At 49.2% G+C, this 22,376-nt stretch overlaps 1 protein-coding gene across 1 annotated transcript in view; it reads left to right on the top strand.

Moving 5' to 3' along the window:
- The first annotated feature begins 7,400 nt into the window (after positions 1-7,400).
- Positions 7,401-22,376, top strand: part of LOC149470534 (uncharacterized) — a 170,828-nt gene continuing 155,852 nt past the window's right edge. The window contains exon 1 of the mRNA XM_089662549.1: positions 7,401-7,588. The gene's annotated coding sequence lies outside the window, so the exon portion shown is untranslated. The remainder of the gene's footprint in view (positions 7,589-22,376) is intronic.

Raw genomic sequence — 22,376 nt, 5'->3', positions numbered from 1 at the left:
GTCTCCTCCTCCCCTCTAGTTCCCTGGTCTCCTCCTTCTCTCTAGTTCCCTGGTCACCTCCTTCTCTCTAGTTCCCTGGTCTCCTCCTTCTCTCTAGTTCCCTGGTCTCCTCCTCCCCTCTAGTTCCCTGGTCTCCTCCTTCTCTCTAGTTCCCTGGTCTCCTCCTCCCCTCTAGTTCCCTGGTCTCCTCCTTCTCTCTTGTTCCCTGGTCTCCTCCTTCTCTCTAGTTTCCTGGTCTCCTCCTCCCACGCCCTCCTCCCAGGACTTCCCCAGGGTGTCTCCCATCCTCTGGATATAGAAATCTAGGGCGTGGCTGTATTTCGGTGGCAGTAAGTGCTGTGACCATGTACACCTTCCACGCTGTCTGTGATGGACACCATTTCCACGTAAAGCTGGCATTGTTCTACCCCAAAGCTGCGCTGTGTTGGAACACAAATATTGCTGCTGTGAAGTGAAGGAGCAGAAAGATCTGTGAAAGCCGACATTTAAAGGGGACTATGGAGATGGGACCTCTGCATGTTCCTGCAAGGAAAGAGTCCGTCACATTGGTGACCATTGTCCTTCACAGACACCTTGGCTGATCACCGCAAATAGGAGCCCCACAAGGAGATCTACTGAAGGAAGGAAGCGGCCCATAAGAGGTAAGGATCCAGGGTGTTGGCCCCTAGGGGTCACTGGGGGAGGGGGCAATCTAGCCCCAATAGGAGAAGATTTTTGGGCCCAATCATTGTTGCACAGAGTGGACAGTTGTTTGCACTGTTTTGGCTCTATAGCACTTTATGTATAGAAAGGTTTATAAATACCTCGTTATTATGTATACAGTAGGTGTGTGAGCACGGGATGGCATGTTTACACACGTGTTCTATGTATTTACAGTGTGAACACGCGTGTCCATTATTTATACAGTAGGTGTGTGAGCACGGGAGAGTTCATGTTTACACACGTGTTCTATGTATTTACAGTGTGAACACGCGTGTCCATTATTTATACAGTAGGTGTGTGAGCACAGGAGTTCATGTTTTACACACGTGTTCTATGTATTTACAGTGTGAACACGTGTGTCCATTATTTATACAGTAGGTGTGTGAGCATGGGAGTTCATGTGTACACACGTGTTCTATGTATTTACAGTGTGAACACGCGTGTCCATTATTTATACAGTAGGTGTGTGAGCACGGGAGTTCATGTTTACACACGTGTTCTATGTATTTACAGTTGTGAACACGCGTGTCCATTATTTATACAGTAGTGTGTGAGCACGGGAGTTCATGTTTACACACGTGTTCTATGTATTTACAGTGTGAACACGCGTGTCCATTATTTATACAGTAGGTGTGTGAGCACGGGAGTTCATGTTTACACACGTGTTCTATGTATTTACAGTGTGAACACGCGTGTCCATTATTTATACAGTAGGTGTGTGAGCACGGGAGTTCATGTTTACACACGTGTTCTATGTATTTACAGTGTGAACACGCGTGTCCATTATTTATACAGTAGGTGTGTGAGCACGGGAGTTCATGTTTACACACGTGTTCTATGTATTTACAGTGTGAACACGCGTGTCCATTATTTATACAGTAGGTGTGTGAGCACGGGAGTTCATGTTTACACTCGTGTTCTATGTATTTACAGTGTGAACACGCGTGTCCATTATTTATACAGTAGGTGTGTGAGCACGGGAGTTCATGTTTACACACGTGTTCTATGTATTTACAGTGTGAACACCCGTGTCCATTATGTATACAGTAGGTGTGTGAGCACGGGAGTTCATGTTTACACACGTGTTCTATGTATTTACAGTGTGAACACGCGTGTCCATTATGTATACAGTAGGTGTGTGAGCACGGGAGTTCATGTTTACACACGTGTTCTATGTATTTACAGTGTGAACACGCGTGTCCATTATTTATACAGTAGGTGAGTGAGCACGGGAGTTCATGTTTACACACGTGTTCTATGTATTTACAGTGTGAACACGCGTGTCCATTATGTATACAGTAGGTGTGTGAGCACGGGAGTTCATGTTTACACACGTGTTCTATGTATTTACAGTGTGAACACGCGTGTCCATTATGTATACAGTAGGTGTGTGAGCACGGGAGTTCATGTTTACACACGTGTTCTATGTATTTACAGTGTGAACACGCGTGTCCATTATTTATACAGTAGGTGAGTGAGCACGGGAGTTCATGTTTACACACGTGTTCTATGTATTTACAGTGTGAACACGCGTGTCCATTATGTATACAGTAGGTGTGTGAGCACGGGAGTTCATGTTTACACACGTGTTCTATGTATTTACAGTGTGAACACGCGTGTCCATTATGTATACAGTAGGTGTGTGAGCACGGGAGTTCATGTTTACACACGTGTTCTATGTATTTACAGTGTGAACACGCGTGTCCATTATTTATACAGTAGGTGTGTGAGCACGGGAGTTCATGTTTACACATGTGTTCTATGTATTTACAGTGTGAACACGCGTGTCCATTATGTATACAGTAGGTGTGTGACCACGGGAGTTCATGTTTACACACGTGTTCTATGTATTTACAGTGTGAACACGCGTGTCCATCATGGAACACGGATATTTAGTAGCAGTATGACACGACTTATATATTGTTACACTGTTGCTATGAAGACGTTTATTGTATGAATTGTGATTGGTTCAGGTTGTATTCTATGAATTGTCACATATTTGTATTCAGTATTTATTATGAGTTACACTATTTATTGGTGTCATTTACACTGTTTTAGGTGTCAGTTGGTGAGTGTCGGCAGCTTAAGGCGAGCTTCTACTTCCATTTATAGCGCAGGACGACCTTTGATTATTTGTTAACCCATCCTCTGGAACTCCCTACCCCAACCCATCAGATTATCACCTACTCTCCTCTCCTTTAGGCGCACCTGAAAACCCATCTCTTCAGGAAGCCTACCCCCACCCCCTGCTAACTGCCGACCTCCTCCACTCCACCTACCACCCCATCCCCCACAGCTATCTCCTCCTGTACCACCATCCCCTCCTCCTAGATTGTAAGCTCCCAGGATCAGGGCCCTCGATCCCCTCATGTATCACATTGTATTGGTATTGTTCTGTCACATGTTCTGTCCCCTCTGTAATGTACAGAGCTGAGCCAACTATCGGGGCTTTATAAATCCTGTATAATAATAATAATAATGGATGTAAAAGGCAATGTGTTTGCTGTGCTCCTCGGTGTCAGTGATCTCCCTCCTATCAGCTGGTGAATGTTCTGCACGGCTCTGGATCCGGGAACTTTGTGCAGCTGTTGTTCTGTCTGTCCTCCTCTCTGCCATGGACAGCTGCTGCCCCCCCTCCTACATTTACCACCCCCCTCCCCCTCCACCTGACACCACATTTCATCCCAGTCCAAGAAAACACAGAGACCCCGTTCTCCAGGCTGGGACTGGGAGAGATCAGATTCCGGGACTGGCAGAGGGAAGTCATATAATCACAGCTCTGATTACTGACACCATTCATGTCATGTAATGGCATTCTACTCCACTGACACCAATGTAAGGGACATACTACTCCACTGACACCAATGTAAGGGACATACTACTCCACTGACACCAATGTAAGGGACATACTACTCCACTGACACCAATGTAAGGGACATACTACTCCACTGACACCAATGTAAGGGACATACTACTCCACTGACACCAATGTAAGGGACATACCACTCCACTGACACCAATGTAAGGGACATACTACTCCACTGACACCAATGTAAGGGACATACTACTCCACTGACACCAATGTAAGGACATACTACTCCACTGACACCAATGTAAGGGACATACTACTCCACTGACACCAATGTAAGGGACATACTTCTCCACTGACACCAATATAAGGGACATACTACTCCACTGACACCAATGTAAGGGACATACTACTCCACTGACACCAATGTATGTAAAAGGCAATGTGTTTGCTGTGCTCCCCGGTGTCAGTGATCTCCCCTCCTATCAGCTGGTGAATGTTCTGCACGGCTCTGGATCCGGGAACTTTGTGCAGCTGTTCTTCTGTCTGTCCTCCTCTCTGCCATGGACAGCTGGTGCCCCCCCTCCTACATTTACCACCCCCTCCCCCTCCACCTGACACCACATTTCATCCCAGTCCAAGAAAACACAGAGACCCCGTTCTCCAGGCTGGGACTGGGAGAGATCAGATTCTGGGACTGGCAGAGGGAAGTCATATAATCGCAGCACTGATTACTGACACCATTCATGTCATGTAATGGCATTCTACTCCACTGACACCAATGTAAGGGACATACTACTCCACTGACACCAATGTAAGGGACATACTACTCCACTGACACCAATGTAAGGGACATACTACTCCACTGACACCAATGTAAGGGACATACTTCTCCACTGACACCAATATAAGGGACATACTACTCCACTGACACCAATGTAAGGGACATACTACTCCACTGACACCAATGTATGTAAAAGGCAATGTGTTTGCTGTGCTCCTCGGTGTCAGTGATCTCCCCTCCTATCAGCTGGTGAATGTTCTGCACGGCTCTGGATCCGGGAACTTTGTGCAGCTGTTCTTCTGTCTGTCCTCCTCTCTGCCATGGACAGCTGCTACCCCCCTCCTACATTTACCACCCCCTCCCCCTCCACCTGACACCACATTTCATCCCAGTCCAAGAAAACACAGAGACCCCGTTCTCCAGGCTGGGACTGGGAGAGATCAGATTCCGGGACTGGCAGAGGGAAGTCATATAATCGCAGCACTGATTACTGACACCACTCATGTCATGTAATGGCATTCTACTCCACTGACAGCAATGTAAGGGACATTCTACTCCACTGACACCAATGTAAGGGACATACTACTCCACTGACACCAATGTAAGGACATGCTACTCCACTGACACCAATGTAAGGGACATGCTACTCCACTGACACCAATGTAAGGGACATACTACTCCACTGACACCAATGTAAGGGACATTCTACTCCACTGACACCAATGTAAGGACATACTACTCCACTGACACCAATATAAGGACATACTACTCCACTGACACCAATGTAAGGGACATACTACTCCACTGACACCAATGTAAGGGACATTCTACTCCACTGACACCAATGTAAGGACATACTACTCCACTGACACCAATGTAAGGGACATACTACTCAACTGACACCAATGTAAGGGACATACTATTCCAGTGACACCAATGTAAAGGACATACTACTCCACTGACACCAATGTAAGGGACATACTACCCCACTGACACCAATGTAAGGGACATACTATTCCACTGACACCAATGTAAGGGACATACTATTCCACTGACACCAATGTAAGGGACATACTATTCCACTGACACCAATGTAAGGGACATACTACTCCACTGACACCAATGTAAGGGACATACCACTCCACTGACACCAATGTAAGGGACAAACCACTCCACTGACACCAATGTAAGGGACAAACCACTCCACTGACACCAATGTAAGGGACATACCACTCCACTGACACCAATGTATGGGACATACTACCCCACTGACACCAATGTAAGGACATACTATTCCACTGACACCAATGTAAGGGACATACTATTCCACTGACACCAATGTAAGGGACATACTACTCCACTGACACCAATGTAAGGGACATACTACTCCACTGACACCAATGTAAGGGACAAACCACTCCACTGACACCAATGTAAGGGACAAACCACTCCACTGACACCAATGTAAGGGACATACCACTCCACTGACACCAATGTATGGGACATACTACCCCACTGACACCAATGTAAGGACATACTATTCCACTGACACCAATGTAAGGGACATACTATTCCACTGACACCAATGTAAGGGACATACTATTCCACTGACACCAATGTAAGGGACATACTACTCCACTGACACCAATGTAAGGGACATACCACTCCACTGACACCAATGTAAGGGACAAACCACTCCACTGACACTAATGTAAGGGACAAACCACTCCACTGACACCAATGTATGTAAAAAGGCAATGTGTTTGCTGTGCTCCTCGGTGTCAGTGAACTCCCCTCCTATCAGCTGGCGAATGTTCTGCACGGCTCTGGATCCGGGAACTTTGTGCAGCTGTTGTTCTGTCTGTCCTCCTCTCTGCCATGGACAGCTGCTACCCCCCTCCTACATTTACCACCCCCTCCACCTGACACCACATTTCATCCCAGCCCGAGAAAACACAGAGACCCCGTTCTCCAGGCTGGGACTGGGAGAGATCAGATTCCGGGACTGGCAGAGGGAAGTCATATAATCACAGCTCTGATTACTGACACCACTCATGTCATGTAATGGCATTCTACTCCACTGATACCAATGTAAGGGACATGCTACTCCACTGACACCAATGTAAGGGACATACTACTCCACTGACACCAATGTAAGGACATACTACTCCACTGACACCAATGTAAGGACATACTACTCCACTGACACCAATGTAAGGGACATACTACTCCACTGACACCAATGTAAGGACATACTACTCCACTGACACCAATGTAAGGACATAGTACTCCACTGACACCAATGTAAGAGACATACTACTCCACTGACACCAATGTAAGGGACATACTACTCCACTGACACCAATGTAAGGACATACTACTCCACTGACACCAATGTAAGGGACATACTACTCCACTGACACCAATGTAAGGACATACTACTCCACTGACACCAATGTAAGGGACATACTACTCCACTGACACCAATATAAGGGACATACTACTCCACTGACACCAATGTAAGGACATACTACTCCACTGACACCAATGTAAGGACATACTACTTCACTGACACCAATGTAAGAGACATACTACTCCACTGACACCAAAGTAAGGGACATACTACTCCACTGACACCAAAGTAAGGGACATACTACTCCACTGACACCAATGTAAAGGACATATTTCTCCACTGACACCAATGTAAAAGACATACTTCTCCACTGACACCAATGTAAGGGACATACTACTCCACTGACACCAATGTAGGGCACATACTACTCCACTGACACCAATCTAAGGGAAATACTACTTCACTGACACCAATGTAAGAGACATACTACTCCACTGACACCAATATAAGGACATATTACTCCTCTGTGGGTGTCCCCAGTGTGCCGTCCCCCTTTCCTCGTGTCCCGGGTATTATATACAGTATATACACAGTGTGTCTGTAGAGCCTGTAGTGTCCCGTCTTGTCTATTCTTAGTCTCTATCCATCTGGTGGTGGGGGGAGGGGGGCCTCTCTAATGGGGAATCTTCTTGGCTGTCACATGACCTCCCATGTGAAGGAATCTCCATGTCTGTGTGTGGAATGTAATGGGATCTTCCAGAGAAGACCTTCAGACTCCCCTCCATCTCTCTCCATTGGTGGGGAAACTTTTCCCTCTGAAAGAGTAAAGAGGACATGAGAAGGAAGAGAACGTCTCCACTTCCCGTCACTCAAAGCCAAAGGACTCATCCCAGCCATTCCTGGAGAGAAGGAGGACTAGAGGAATCCAGGAGGAGGACTGGTGAGGGTCTATACAGAGTACCCCTCATATGGTTCAGGAGGGGGCCGCATGTCTGGCACTCCCTTCCCTGGCCAGCTTGGCTGCATGCCTTGCACTCCCCTCCCTGGCCAGCTTGGTTGCATGCTTGGCACTCCCTTCCCTGGCCAGCTTGGCTGCATGCCTGGCACTCCTTTCCCTGGCCAGCTTGGCTACATGCCTGGCACTCCCTTCCCTGGCCAGCATGGCTACATGCCTGGCACTCCCTTCCCTGGCCAGCATGGCTGCATGTCTGGCACTCCTTTCCCTGGCCAGCTTGGCTACATGCCTGGCACTCCCTTCCCTGGCCAGCTTGGCTGCATGCCTGGCACTCCCTTCCCTGGCCAGCTTGGCTCCATGCTCGGATTGGGGGTCCGCTATGGATTTTCTACAGGGACCTCACACTATATTTAACATTTTTGTGTGATTAACCCCCTAATATCCACACCAGACTCCTATTTCTTTTTTGCATTTTTGGGGGGCTATTTCATGGAGCAGATACCATGGAAGGGGTGTGACCCCAAAAACAGCGGTGTATGCATGACTCGTCATTACTGGGATCACTCATTTAAAAAAGTGTGGAGTGACGGAATGCAGGGGAACTACAAGAACCAGAAGACCCCCTCATTGTTCCCCTGTCAACCCCACAACCCCTTGTCATCCCTACTGTCCCCACAATGCCCCCTGTCCTCCGCACTGTCCCCCACACTTCCCCCTGTCCTCCCTACTGACCCCACACTGCCCCCTGTCCTCCATACTGTCCCCCACACTGCCCCCTGTCCTCCATACTGTCCCCCACACTGCCACCTGTCCTCCCTAATGTCCCCCACAATGCCCCCTGTCATCCCTACTGTCCCCCACAATGCCCCCTGTCATCCCTACTGTCCACCACACTACCCCCTGTATTCCCTCCTGACCCATATACTGCCTCCTGTCCTCCCTACTGTCCCCCTTACTGCCTCCTGTCCTCCCTACTGTCCCCCATACTGCGTCCTGTGCTCCCTACTGTCCCCCATACTGCCTCCTGTCCTCCCTAATGTCCCCCACAATGCCCCCTATCCTCCCTACTGTCCCCCACAATGTCCCCTATTCTCCCTACTTTCCCCCACAATGCCCCCTGTCCTCCTTACTTTCCCCCACACTGTCCCCTGTCCTCCCTACTGTCCCCACAATGCCCCCTGTCCTCCCAAATGTCCCTACACTGCCCCCCCTACTGTCACAACATTGCCTCCTTTCCTCCCTACTTTAACCTCTCTCCCCCCCTGTCTTCCCTACTCTACTGTCCCCCATAATGCCTCCTGTACTCCCTACTGTCTCCGCACTGCTCCTTGTCTTTCCTACTGTCCCCCACAGTGCCCCCTGTCCTCCCTACTGTCCCCCACACTGCTACCTATCCCCACTACTGTCCCCACACTGCCCCCTGTCCTCCCTACTGTCCCCTCAGTGCCCCCTGTCCTCCCTACTGTCCCCACAATGCCCCCTGTCCTCCCTACTGTCTCTCAAACTACCCCCTCTCCTCCCTACTGTTACTGCACTGTCCCCCTGTCCTCCCTACCGCCCATGCAATTCCCCCTGTCCTACCTTCTATCCCCACAATGCCCCCTGTTCTCCCTATTGTCCCCCACAATGCCCCCTGTCCTCCCTACTGTCCCCACACTACTCCCTATCCTCAATATTGTCCCCACACTGCGCCCTGTCCTCCCTTTCCCCTCAGTGCCCCCTGTCCTCCCTTCTGTCCCCCACAATTCCCCCTGTCCTCCCTACTGTCCCCCACAATGTTCCCTGCCCTCCCTACTGTCCCCCACAATGTTCCCTGCCCTCCCTACTGTCCCCCACAATGCCCCCTGTCCTCCCTACTGTCCCCCACACTGCCCCCTGTCCTCCCTACTGTCCCCCACAATGTACCCTGTCCTCCCTACTGTCCCCCACACTGCCCCCTGTCCTCCCTACTGTCCCCCACACTGCCCCCTGTCCTCCCTACTGTCCCCCAAAATGTTCCCTGTCCTCCCTACTGTCCCCCATAATGTCCCCTGTCCCCCACAATTCCCCCTGTCCTCCCAAATCTCCCTACACTGCCCCCTGTCCTCCCTACTGTCCCCCTGTCCTCCCTACTGTCCCCCACACTGCCCCCTTTCCTCCCTACTGTCTTCCACACTGCCCCCTGTCCTCCCTACTGTCCCCACACTGCTCCCTATCCTCACTATTGTCCCCACACTGTGCCCTGTCCTCCCCGTTCCCTTCAGTGCTCCCTTTTCTCCTTATTGTCCCCCACAATTCTCCCTGTCCTCCCTACTGTCCCCCACACTGCCCCCTGTCCTCCCTACTGTCCCCACAATGCCCCCTGTCCTCCCTACTGTCCCCACAATGCCCCCTGTCCTCCGCACTGTCCCCCACACTGCTCCCTGTCCTACCTTCTATCCCCCACACTGCCCCCTGTCCTCCCTACTCTTCCCCACATTGCCCTCTGTCCTCCCTACTGTCCCCCACACTGCCCCCTGTCCTCTCTACTGTCCCCCACACTGCCTCCTGTCCTCCCTACTGTCCCCTACACTGCCCCCTGTCCTCCCTACTGTCCCCACACTGCCCCCTGTCCTCCCTACTGTCCCCACAATGCCCCCTGTCCTCCCTACTCTTCCCCATATTGCCCCCTGTCCTCCCTACTCTTCCCCATATTGCCCCCTGTCCTCCCTACTCTTCCCCATATTGCCCCCTGTCCTCCCTACTCTTCCCCATATTGCCCCCCTGTCCTCCTTACTGTCCCTATAATGCCCCCTGTCCTCTCTACTGTCCCCCACAATGCCTCCTGTCCTCCCTACTATCCCCACACTGCCTCCTGTCCTCCCTACTGTCCCCACACTGCCCCCTGTCCTCCCTACTGTCCCCCACAATGCCCCCTGTCCTTCCTACTGTTCCCCACAATGCCCCCTGTCCTCCCTACTGTCCCCCACAATGCCCCCTGTCCTCCCTACTGTCCCCACACTGCCCCCTGTCCTCCCTAATGTCCCCCACAATGCCCCCTGTCCTCCCTACTGTCCCCCACACTGCCCCCTGTCCTTCCTACTGTTCCCCACAATGCCCCCTGTCCTCCCTACTGTCCCCCACACTGCCCCCTGTCCTCCCTACTTTCCCCCACAAGGCCTTCTGTCCTCCCTACTGTCCCCCACAATGCCCCCTGTCCTCCCTACTGTCCCCACACTGCCCCCTGTCCTCCCTACTGTCCCCCACAATGCCCCCTGTCCTCCCTACTGTCCCCCACACTGCCTCCTGTCCTCCCTACTGTCCCCACACTGCCCCCTGTCCTCCCTACTGTCCCCCACAATGCCCCCTGTCCTCCCTACTGTCCCCACACTGCCCCCTGTCCTCCCTACTGTCCCCCACAATGCCCCCTGTCCTCCCTACTGTCCCCCACAATGCCCCCTGTCCTCTCTACTGTCCCCCACAATGCCCCCTGTCCTCCCTACTGTCCCCCACACTGCCCCCTGTCCTTCCTACTGTTCCCCACAATGCCCCCTGTCCTCCCTACTGTCCCCCACACTGCCCCCTGTCCTCCCTACTGTTCCCCACACTGCCCCCTGTCCTCCCTACTGTCCCCCACACTGCCCCCTGTCCTCCCTACTGTCCCCCACACTGCCCCCTGTCCTCCCTACTGTCCCCCACAATGCCTTCTGTCCTCCCTACTGTCCCCCACAATGCCCCCTGTCCTCCCTACTGTCCCCCACAATGCCCCCTGTCCTCCCTACTGTCCCCCATAATGCCCCCTGTCCTCCCTACTGTCCCCACACTGCCCCCTGTCCTCCCTACTGTTCCTATACTGCCCCCTGTCCTTCCAATTTTCTGTATGCTGGGGTCTTATCGGAATCTGAAAGCCCCCCCATGTGAATGATTATGGAGTACATGTTACAGTTACTCATTCACAAGAAAAAATGTGTAAATAATGACAGGAGACCTTCTGTGACAAGTCCTTTATTAAAAATAAAAATGTAAAAAATGTCCCCCGAATAGATCCAACGTCACTCACAATGCCCGCCGCCATCGCTACCCCGAAAAAGGAAAAACTTGTGACTCCGGCTCCCGGGAATGGCGGCTCTGAACCTGGAAGTGACAGAATGTTTGTCATTTCGGGGTTCATTCATCACAGATGAGATCGGGGGATCAGATCCTCTCCAAGCTCCTCCTGCTTAGTAAGATGAAGTGGTTTACCGATGTTCCTCCGTCCTGGATATCCTGGAGGAAACACGGCAGGCACCAGCAGGGGGGAGGGGCGGCACATTCTCTGTACTGTAAAGTGATTGGCTGCTTCTACAGCTGCCCGGATCAATTTTACATGACCGCTGGCTGAAATAATAATACAAACCTCATTTGTGTTTAACCCCTTGAATACCAGAAGGATAAGAAATGTACCTTAGTAGACGAGGGGTCGGGTAATGAGGTGAAGCTCTCCTGACTTCCATCAGCCAATCATGTGGAAGCAAAATTGCATTTTTTACATTTTCTTTGCATGTGATTGGATATTCTTTGTAAAGTCAGATTTCACCGCATTCACTAAGCTCCGGGGGAAAGTTCTGTGAAAAGTGTAAAGTGAACAGCCTAGTTGTATTTAGTAAATCCCCCCTCTGTCTGTACACTGAACTGTCCGGAATGCAGGTCTGGGGCCAATAATGATGCAGACAGCTGACATACATGACATGGATCCTAATACCCCTCCCCCTCCTCTCCCACCCTACTTAATATAGACCAGCAGACTAGAATATCCTCCTGCGCCCCCCTGCACACTGACACAGGATGGGGGATGGTGGGGGACAAGGAAGAGGGGGGGCATGTTCTCATGGAAGATGACTGAATGAGATTTTGAGCTTCACCCTTGTCTTTGCTGGTATATGGAAGATCACTTGGTGGTGGTAATGGAGCTGAACCCGGCAATGAAGCAGATCTACAGTACAGCTACCATTACTGGTCCCTCAATGGTCCCAAGGTCAGTGCAGATCTCCATAATGTTCCTCTCTGCCCCCCACCAACTTCCTTCTAACCCCCTCAACAGAGCTACGACCTTCTTTTAGTTTTGTGTTAATTAGACCTCAGCAGGCAGTTGTCACCGACAATCTGTCCAAGAGTTCCCTTTACTGTCCCAGCACCTCAATGCATCCTTTGACCCCCCCACCCTAGTAAAACAGTCCCAGCAAACAGCTAACCCTTTGATCACCCCTCATGTTAACCCCTTCCTGCCCAGTGTCATTAGCACAGTGTCAGTGCTTTTTTTTTTAGCACTGATCACTGTATTGGTGTCACTGGGGATGTCAGTGACACCAAGTCAGTTTCCCCCCAGTGTCAGAACTCCCATGCCAAAATTTAAAAAAATGGTGTGGGGGCCCCACAAAATCCATACCAGACCCTTATCTGAGCATGCAGCCCGGCAGGTCAGGAAAGGGGAGGGGGACAAGCGAGTGCCCCCCCCTGTACCATATCAGGCCACATGCCCTTAACATGGGGGGTGCTTTGGGGTGGGGGGGGCTCCCATCATCTGAAACAGAGCCTTTTTTAAAAAATAATTTTACTTTTGCTGCAGCGGCAGTGGCGGTGATGGCGGACATCGTGATTGGTGTTGGATCTACTGCGGGGGACATTCTTTTAGCTTTTCCTTTAATAGAGGACTTGTCACAGACCCTGTCCTGTCTTTTTTCACACTACACTTTTTGTTTTTTTGTGAATGTGTAGCGGAACCATGTACCCCATACTCCTTCACATGGGGGGGGGCGGGATCTCGGGTCTCCCTTGTTAAAGCGGCCTTTCAGATTCTTATAAGCCCCCCTCCCACAGACCCCCAAAACCACTGGCAAGGGTTGAGGAAAAGAGGCCCTTGTGCCCATCAACATGGGGACAAGGTGCTTTGTGAGGAGCTCCTCCTCCCCAAAAGCACCCCCCCATGTTGAGGGCATGTGGCTTGGTATGGTTTGGGGGTGTGCTTGCTCCCCCCTTTCCTGACCTGCCGGGCTGCATGCTCGGATAAAGGTCTGGTATGGATTTGGGGGGACCCCAAGCCATTTTTTATAAAAATTTGGGCATGGGAGTTCCCCTCAAAATCCATACCAGACCTGAAGGGCTTAGTATGGATGGGAGGGGGGACCCCATGCTGTTTTTTGATTATTTTTTAATTGCCGGCAATTCTTTTACATTCAGCTGTCAGTGGGGAACCCTGCAGACAGCTGAAACATTGCCGCATGGTTGTCACTACTAAAATACCGCATGACTCCATCAAATACCTCCTGCAGTATTTTAGTGGATTTTACTTCTTCTGACCTCCGGAACGGATTAATTGGTTTTCAATGCATTCCTATGGGAAACCGCGTTTCGGTTTGTGAATTTTTTGCTATACAAAAAGTCCCACAGAACGAATTAAATTCCTAAACCGAGGTATGCCTCTGTGTGTGTATATATATATACAGTATGTGTGTATTTACATAGACATGGCTTAGTCTGTATATTCTAGGGACATGTGGTGTCAATTAGTCGTACGTTGGCTTGCACCCCTCCCCCTAGGTTGTATGAGGATAAGGTCTCACATGCATTTAGTACATAAAGGTTTAAGTATGTATAAGTTAGGAATGGAAGTCCTTTACACTGTAGGATTCCCTGATTAACATATTCAAATGAAAAAGGAGTTTACATTGAAAATCCATCTATTGGCGTCTGTAATATGATGGGATTCAGATGATAGGTAAAGTTCTATTCTATCATGTATATCATTGCTTTCACATGGACCATGCCATCCCCCCACCTCTGATGGAAGATCAGTGTGGCTCTGAAAAGGGGCCCCGAGTATTGGATTTCAGAGAAGGGAGGGGAGCAAGGCTGAAAGTGTTTTCCGGGCTTAGGCATTTGTCTCCAGAGACTCCAGTATAGTGGGACTATAAGACGCAGGAGGAAACCCAGCTCACTTTTAGGAGAAGGTGGGGGCTGAATTGCTCCTAACAGAGTACAAGGAAGAGAACAAAGACTGGAGGGGAGACGCTTCCATGAGGAAGAGCTGCCCACTGCTATACACACACATGATTCCACACAATTCCTATCTCAAGAATATAACTACACTTCTATTATTATTAGTTTTCATTCTGGATTTGAAGATTATTCTTGTAAGCTTGCTTGCTATTTCATTATTAAACCCATTTTCAGTTTTTACACAAGAATTGGAAGGACTTTCTATTTTGGACTTTTCTCCCCAATATAAGTTTACAGAATATGGAGACAATTTCGATATTGAACCCATCCACATACAGAAAGAGAAGGGACCATGGAGATGGCACCGTGTGTGTTTAGTATGACTTTAATGAAGAGATTGCATTGCCCTCCCTGAGTCTAGCACTAGTTCCCCCCCGAGTAGATGTCTCTCCATTGTCTGGATGTATTGGGGACAGTCGGGGTTCACCTCTCGCCCGCTGATTTTCTAAGGCAGATGGATTCCCTGTTTGTTCTTCTAGAGGGTCCTTAAAAAGAGGTTCTCACTCTTCCGGGTCCATTATTTCTGATTGAATTTGAAAGGTTCTAAGTGGATTGAACAGATTGTTTTTCAGGCCTATGAATTACGTGACAAAGTGCCTCCTTTCCATTATTGAAGCCCACTCCAGTAGTGAGCACTTCTTGGGCTTCTCATCATCAGGTTCCTGTGTCTCAGATCTGTAAGTCCTGCTCTTCAATGTATATGTCCTCTACGTTTTACAAGGTCCATGTATCGGCCAGTTCATCCATTTTGTTCACTAACCTGCAAAACCTCTGCTGCAGCCAGAACTCATTTATTTAGTGGTGGAATCCCTACTGTCACTAAATGAGAGTTTTTGGTTCGGTGGCTAGGATACTGGAAGCCACCGCCATCCTAGCAACCGAGGAAGCTGTTCGGACCTTAGCAACCAATGATTGTCACAAAGCATCATTGGCTATTACGTAGGTTTCACCATAACAACCCATGATGCAGTGCAAGTGCCTGCATCTTAGCAACCAATAAGGTGGTGCCACACAGTTCCACTGGTTGCTAGGACACAGGTGGCCAGGGTATGGGATTTAGCGATGAAGTAGTGACATTTAGACAATTTAGTCAATGACCTCACCTGGAAGCCCTTTATTTCACTTTCAGCTGTCAGCATGGGAAATGTCATTTGTGGACAGAATATGTTGGGATAGTCTTGGTGGTCCGTGTGTTTTCTTTGGCAAGTTGGAGGAACATAAAACACCGGATGCCATGATTATTATCTGTAGCAGGCTCCTTGTACAAGAGGATTCAGAAGGAATCACATGTTCAGCAGTCAGCCTTTCCTCTCTCTCTCCTATTTGTAAAACCTGGGCATTCTGCCAAGTTCATGACTCATCCACTACACAGCAAAGAATGCTGGGAGGGGGAGGAAGCAGGAAGTGAAGGGGAGAACAGAGAGACACGAGGCTGGAGAAAAGACAGGGACACGTGGAGCCCGTCCAAGCAGAGGGGGAGGCACTACAGCACTCAGCGCGGATAGAGGGACCCTGCTGTGTGTTCAGAGTCTGGTGAGCTGTCCCCCTGGAGAGAGTAAGACACACCATTTACACTTTGCATATAGACTGGGACATCCGCACCCCACTGCTGGGATCTCACCCATCCGGGGCCCTGTGCAAGCCACAGATCCCTCTGCCTGCTTTGCCCCTCACCACCAGTGTAATTGAGACTGTCTGCCCCGGGGACTGACACATACTGGGAGATTGCATCCTGCGACTGCTCCTGGTCTTGGGGTGCTTTGTGTTGCGTTTAGACACTGAGGTTGGACCCTCTCAGCCCAGAAACCTAGTGAAATTGGATGTAACCCACACCAGCTGAAACTCCAAAGAAGCCTTCAGCTGCTATTTACTTCATTGTAAGGACTAAACGTGCACCAACTAGAGCTCCACCGTTACAAGGACTGAAGTGGGGAATCTGGCTTAGTAGCCTTATTAGAGGTACCTCTTTATTGCATTCTGTTCTGACTCTGAGGTGATTTTTGGCTAACGCCCCTCAGAAGCAGAATCATACACCGATGTGGGTAATACATTTCATTGATAGAGTATAAGTACGTTTATTTGTTTGATATCAGTTGTATTCTGCTTAAAGTGCAACTCTGCCATCCGGAGACTCTTGGCTGTGAAGCCCTCTAGTGGCAGACCAAATTTACTGCATTGCATAAAAGAAGAAAAGTAAGTTTTGAAGTTGAAAGGGGAACCCCACCCCTCTACACTGCATTTCATTCTCCATAAAATTGTTCTTGTTTCATTTAACCGTGTCAGCAAATTTCTTGGCGGGGTATTTCAATTACACTGGTGGTGAGGGGCAAAGCTGGCAGGGGGATCTGTGGCTTGGACAGGGCCCCGGATGGGTGAGATCCCAGCAGTGGGGTGCGGATGTCCCAGTCTATATGCAAAGTGTAAATGGTGTGTCTTACTCTCTCCAGGGGGACAGCTCACCAGACTCTGAACACACAGCAGGGTCCCTCTATCCGCGCTGGGTGCTGTAGTGCCTCCTCCTCTGCTTGGACGGGCTCCACGTGTCCCTGTCTTTTCTCCAGCCTCGTGTCTCTCTGTTCTCCCCTTCACTTCCTGCTTCCTCCCCCTCCCAGCGTTCTTTGCTGTGTAGTGACTGACCATTTTACCAGGTATGCCCAGGCTTTTCCTGCTAGAGATCAGTTAGCATCAACTGTGGCAAAGATTTTAGTAGAAAGGTTCTTTGTGCATTACGGACTACCACAACGTATCCACTCAGACCAAGGGAGAGATTTCGAGAGCAATCTCATCAAGAGACTCTTGAGTCTACTAGGCATCCAAAAGTCAAGGACTACTCCATACCATCCTCAGGGAGATCCTCAGCCAGAGAGATTCAATCGTACCCTCCTGAATATGCTCGGGACTTTGACTTCAGTGCAAAAGCAACACTGGAGTAAGCATGTAGCAGCCATCGTACATGCCTACAATAGCACTGCCAACGACGCTACAGGATACTCTCCTTACCGGCTGATGTTCGGCCGGGAAGCCCGACTGCCAGTAGACTTGGCTTTTGGAACCTCTGTAGACCATACCTCTGCAGCTTCCCATAGAGGATATGTGGACCGCCTAAGGAAAAGCCTGAAGATTGCTTATGAGAAGGCTCAAGCCACCTCAGACGCCAGGGGACAGAGAAACAAAGAGAACTTTGATCTCAGAGTGCGAGTACAGGACTTAAAATCTGGAGACAGAGTCTTACTGAGAAATCTGTGTATCCCTGGAAAACACAAGTTGGCGGATAGGTGGCGATCAGAGCCCTATGTCATCTGCAAACAATTGCCTGGATTGCCAGTTTACCAGATTCGACCGGAAAAGGGTGTTGGTCCACTCAAAACCTGGCACCGCAACCACCTTTTGCCTTTGTCAGATGCAGTCCGTCTACCATCACAATCTGATCCACAGTCTACCCCCTCAACTTCTCAGAGGACTAGACCTGTGACCAGGTCACAACCCATACCACCTCCTGCAGATGAAGAGGACAGTGAGAGTGAGGAGGTAGGGACAGATTTGCTGTGGCCATCTGACATTTCCGAACCCACCATTCCTTCTTCCACAGGAGTGACTGACGTAGTTCCTCTTAGGCCAGAGGCTCCTGAATTTGTGCCTCAGGCCCAACCTGCAGAAGACTTGCAAGAACCTGAAGACTGGTGGTCCATTGTTGATGAGGAAGAAGATGTGGAGGAAGCTGAACTGGGAGAGACAGAGAGCGTCGAGCAAGAAGCGAGGGTTGATGAGTCAGTAGTGTCAGAACCAACATCGGAAGCAATGCCAGAACCATTGCTAGAGCCCAGAGAACAGAGAGAGCGTACAGTTATTCAACCCCCAAAGAGACTGACATATGATGTGTTGGGTGAAAACTCTGAGGAAGTAGTACATGCTTCTCAAAGGAATCACGTGACGCCTGGTTCTCCTACAGCAGTTTTGGTAGAGAACAGCCCCAACTCACCCCCTGGCACATCTGGTTAGGCCATTCCCATTAGTGTGGCCTATGGGCAGGACAACCCTCACTCTGCTACATGGTGGGAGGTTCCTCTGCCAGATTCTTATGCAAGTGTGAATAATTTAATTTCCTGTGTGTACTAACTTTGCTTTTTCTCCGCGTGTATATAAAAAGCATGTAACAGGTTGCTTTTACTGCTGTCTTTGGAGGACCAAAGCTTCTCGAGTGGGGGGAGTGTGTAGCAGGCTCCTTGTACAAGAGGATTCAGAAGGAATCACATGTTCAGCAGTCAGTCCTTTCTCTCTCTCTCCTATTTGTAAAACCTGGGCATTCTGCCAAATTCATGACTCATCCACTACACAGCAAAGAACGCTGGGAGGGGGAGGAAGCAGGAAGTGAAGGGGAGAACAGAGAGACACGAGGCTGGAGAAAAGACAGGGACACGTGGAGCCCGTCCAAGCAGAGGAGGAGGCACTACAGCACCCAGCACGGATAGAGGGACCCTGCTGTGTGTTCAGAGTCTGGTGAGCTGTCCCCCTGGAGAGAGTAAGACACACCATTTACACTTTGCATATAGACTGGGACATCCGCACCCCACTGCTGGGATCTCACCCATCCGGGGCCCTGTCCAAGCCACAGATCCCCCTGCATGCTTTGCCCCTCACCACCAGTGTAATTGAGACTGTCTGCCCCTTGGGACAAGCTGGAATATATTATGGGTCCTGCGCTCAATAGATCCAACCCTAAGCAAATCGGGTCAAGTGGATACATTGCACAGGAACGTGCTGCGCATGCAATGCTCTGTGCGTTCCAGTGCGATTCACATGCTATCTGGGTGCAGTATGATTTCACACCATTCATTTGAATTGGCTGAAATGGCACCAGACCACAGCTAAAGTTGTGCTTGGACTACTTCACAAAGCACACAGCAACCGGACCGCATGGAACGTCAGTACTTCTGTGCCATGCCATCCAGTGCAGGAAAATGCCCTGTGATTGTGGCCTGCATTTGGGGTGTTGTTAGCATTGCACTGACACCAGGTGGGGGACACAAACATGGACCTCAGATTTCCCACATCACATTCTGGTGTCAACTGGCCCTCAGAACCACTCTAAACGCATAAGCTTCATAGATATTGGGACACGATTGTCGGCACCATTAATCAAGCTTTTTTCAATGACATCAAACTGAACCAAACCCCTTCATGCCTGAAGGTACAACAAATGTTAATGCCTAAGCACAATTTTGCAGCTTTGACATGCGTTAGTGAAACCGTCATCACAACTACTTTGTGCATCCAGTTGGTAAATGGTAATGGACGTCTCCTGATTTTATTTTTATGTGATCAAAGGAAAACAGGCCCAAAATAGTGAAAATCATTTGTTCTAAAGTTAGCTGTACATTTCTTGCTGCTGCCATAACCTACCACCAAAGGACAACCCCCAACAATTCTCCTGCTCCCGACGATGGCAGCAATACCTCGTATGTGTATGTTAGTTGCTGTTTGTACCCGGAGTACAGCCCAGGAACAGTAGGGCACATTTTTCTTTACTTTTTTTTTTATCTACTAAAACATACCGACACTAACTGACACTGATACTAATTTACATAAATAAATAACCCCCCCCCCAAAAAATACTGACTCTGACCTTGACCTTTGACCCTGACCTTGACCCAAACACTAACCCTGGCACTGTCCTAGATCAAACCTTCATCTACATATTTTTTTTATTTTAAATTGCTGTTATTATTATTATTAATATTATTATTGATTGATTTTTTTACACACTGTTGTTTTTTTTTTCTCTGAGAGGAGAGACAATGTAAGAAAACACGTGGGGCGAGCTTCACAGTGACTCCTCATTGTGATAGCCAATCAGAGGCTCACAGTGATCAGATGACCCAGAGTTGGGAGTTATGAGTTTTGATCATTAGTATGGGACCCAGAGGTCTCAGTGAGACCCCCGCCTCTGTGCTGGGAGCTGGCCATACGGCGCGCTCCCACCACAAAGACAGAAATGCAAATACAGTGAGGAACAGAAGTATTTGAACCCCCTGCGATTCTGCAAGTTCTCCCACTTCTCCATCATGGAGGGTCTGACATTCACATTGGAGGGGATTCCCACTCTGAGGACAGAATTCAGGAAATCACATTGTATGATTTGTAAAGAATGTATTTGTCTCGCACGGCTGAACAGAAGTATTTGAACCCCTGAGAAGATCCGTGTTAATATTTGGTACAGAAGCCTTTGTCTGCAATTACAGAGGTCAGACGTTTCCTGTAGTCCTTGGCCAGGTTTGCACTGCAACAGGGATTTTGGCCGACTCCTCCACACCGATCTCCTCTAGATCTGTCAGGTTTCGGGGCTGTCGCTGAGCAACACGGAGTTTCAGCTCCCTCCAAAGATGTTCTATTGGATTTAGGTCTGGAGACTGGCTAGGCCACTCCAGAACCTTGATATGCTTCTTACGGAGCCACTCCTTGGTTCTCCTGGCTGTGTGCTTCGGGTCGTTGTCATGTTGGAAGACCCAGCCACGACCCATCTTCAATGCTCTGACTGAGGGAAGGAGGTTGTTGCTGAAAATCTCACAATAAATGGCCCCATTCATCCTCTCCTTAATACAGTGCAGTCATCCTGTCCCCTTCGCAGAAAAGCACCCCCAAAGCATGATGTTATCACCCCCATGCTTCACAGTAGGGATGGAGTTCTTGGGATGCAACTCATCCTTCTTTTTCCTCCAAACACGACGAGGGAAGTTTAGACCAAAAAGTTCTACTTTGGTCTCATCTGACCACATGACTTTCTCCCATGCCTCCTCTGGAACATCCAGATGGTCATTGGCAACTTTCAGATGGGCCTGGACATGTGATGACTGGAGCAGGGGAACCTTCAGACGGGCCTGGACATGTGATGACTGGAGCAGGGGAACCTTCCATGCAATGCATGATTGGAAACCATGACGGCGTAGTGTTCTACCGACAGTGACCTTTGAAACTGTGGTCCCAGCTCTCTTCATGTTATTGACCAGCTCTTCCCTTGTAGTTCTGGGCTGATTCCTCACGTTTCTTCTCATCAGTGATACCCCACGAGGTGACATCTTGCATGGAGCCCCAGTCCGAGGGAGACTGACAGTTGTCTTTAGCCTCTTCCATTTTCTAACAATTGCTCCAACAGCTGATCTATTTTCACCAAGCTGCTTGGCAATTGCCCCGTAGCCCTTTCCAGCCTTGTGCAGGTCCACCATTTTGTCTCTGGTGTCTTTTAACAGCTCTTGGTCTTGCCCATGGTAGTAGTTGGCGTCTGACTGACTGTGGGGTGGACAGGTGTATTTAAAGAGCTCAGACAGGTGCTACTAAGTTAGATTAATGAGTGGAGTAGAGTGGACTTTTTAAAGGCACAGTAACAGGTCTTTGAGAGCCAGAATTCTTGCTGTTTCTTAGGTGTTCAAATACTTCTGTTCAGCCGTGCGAGACAAAATTCAGGAAATCACATTGTATGATTTGTAAATCATACAATGTGATTTCCTGAATTTTGTTTTTTAAATTCTGTCTCTCAGAGTGGGAATGCCCCTGCAATGTGAATGTCAGACCGTCCATGATTTCTAAGTGGGAGAACTTGCAAAATCGCAGGGTGTTCAAATACTTCTGTCCCTCACTGTAAGATGGTAATGTGATGCAAGGTGTACTCCTATACTTTTGAATTTTAACATATTATTTTTCTATCCCAAGTGGGCCATGATGGCTGTGAAAACCCAATAGCATAAGGCTGTTGTGCGCTATGTTACACGTTTCTGACTTTGGATGT

Source organism: Staurois parvus, unplaced genomic scaffold, assembly GCF_062004578.1.
Source record: "Staurois parvus isolate SC_StPar_1 unplaced genomic scaffold, SC_StPar_1.0 ptg000039l, whole genome shotgun sequence".
Classification (NCBI taxonomy): domain Eukaryota; kingdom Metazoa; phylum Chordata; class Amphibia; order Anura; family Ranidae; genus Staurois; species Staurois parvus.
Note: the sequence above shows the minus strand (reverse complement) of the source record. Positions and strands in the feature narration are given on the sequence as shown.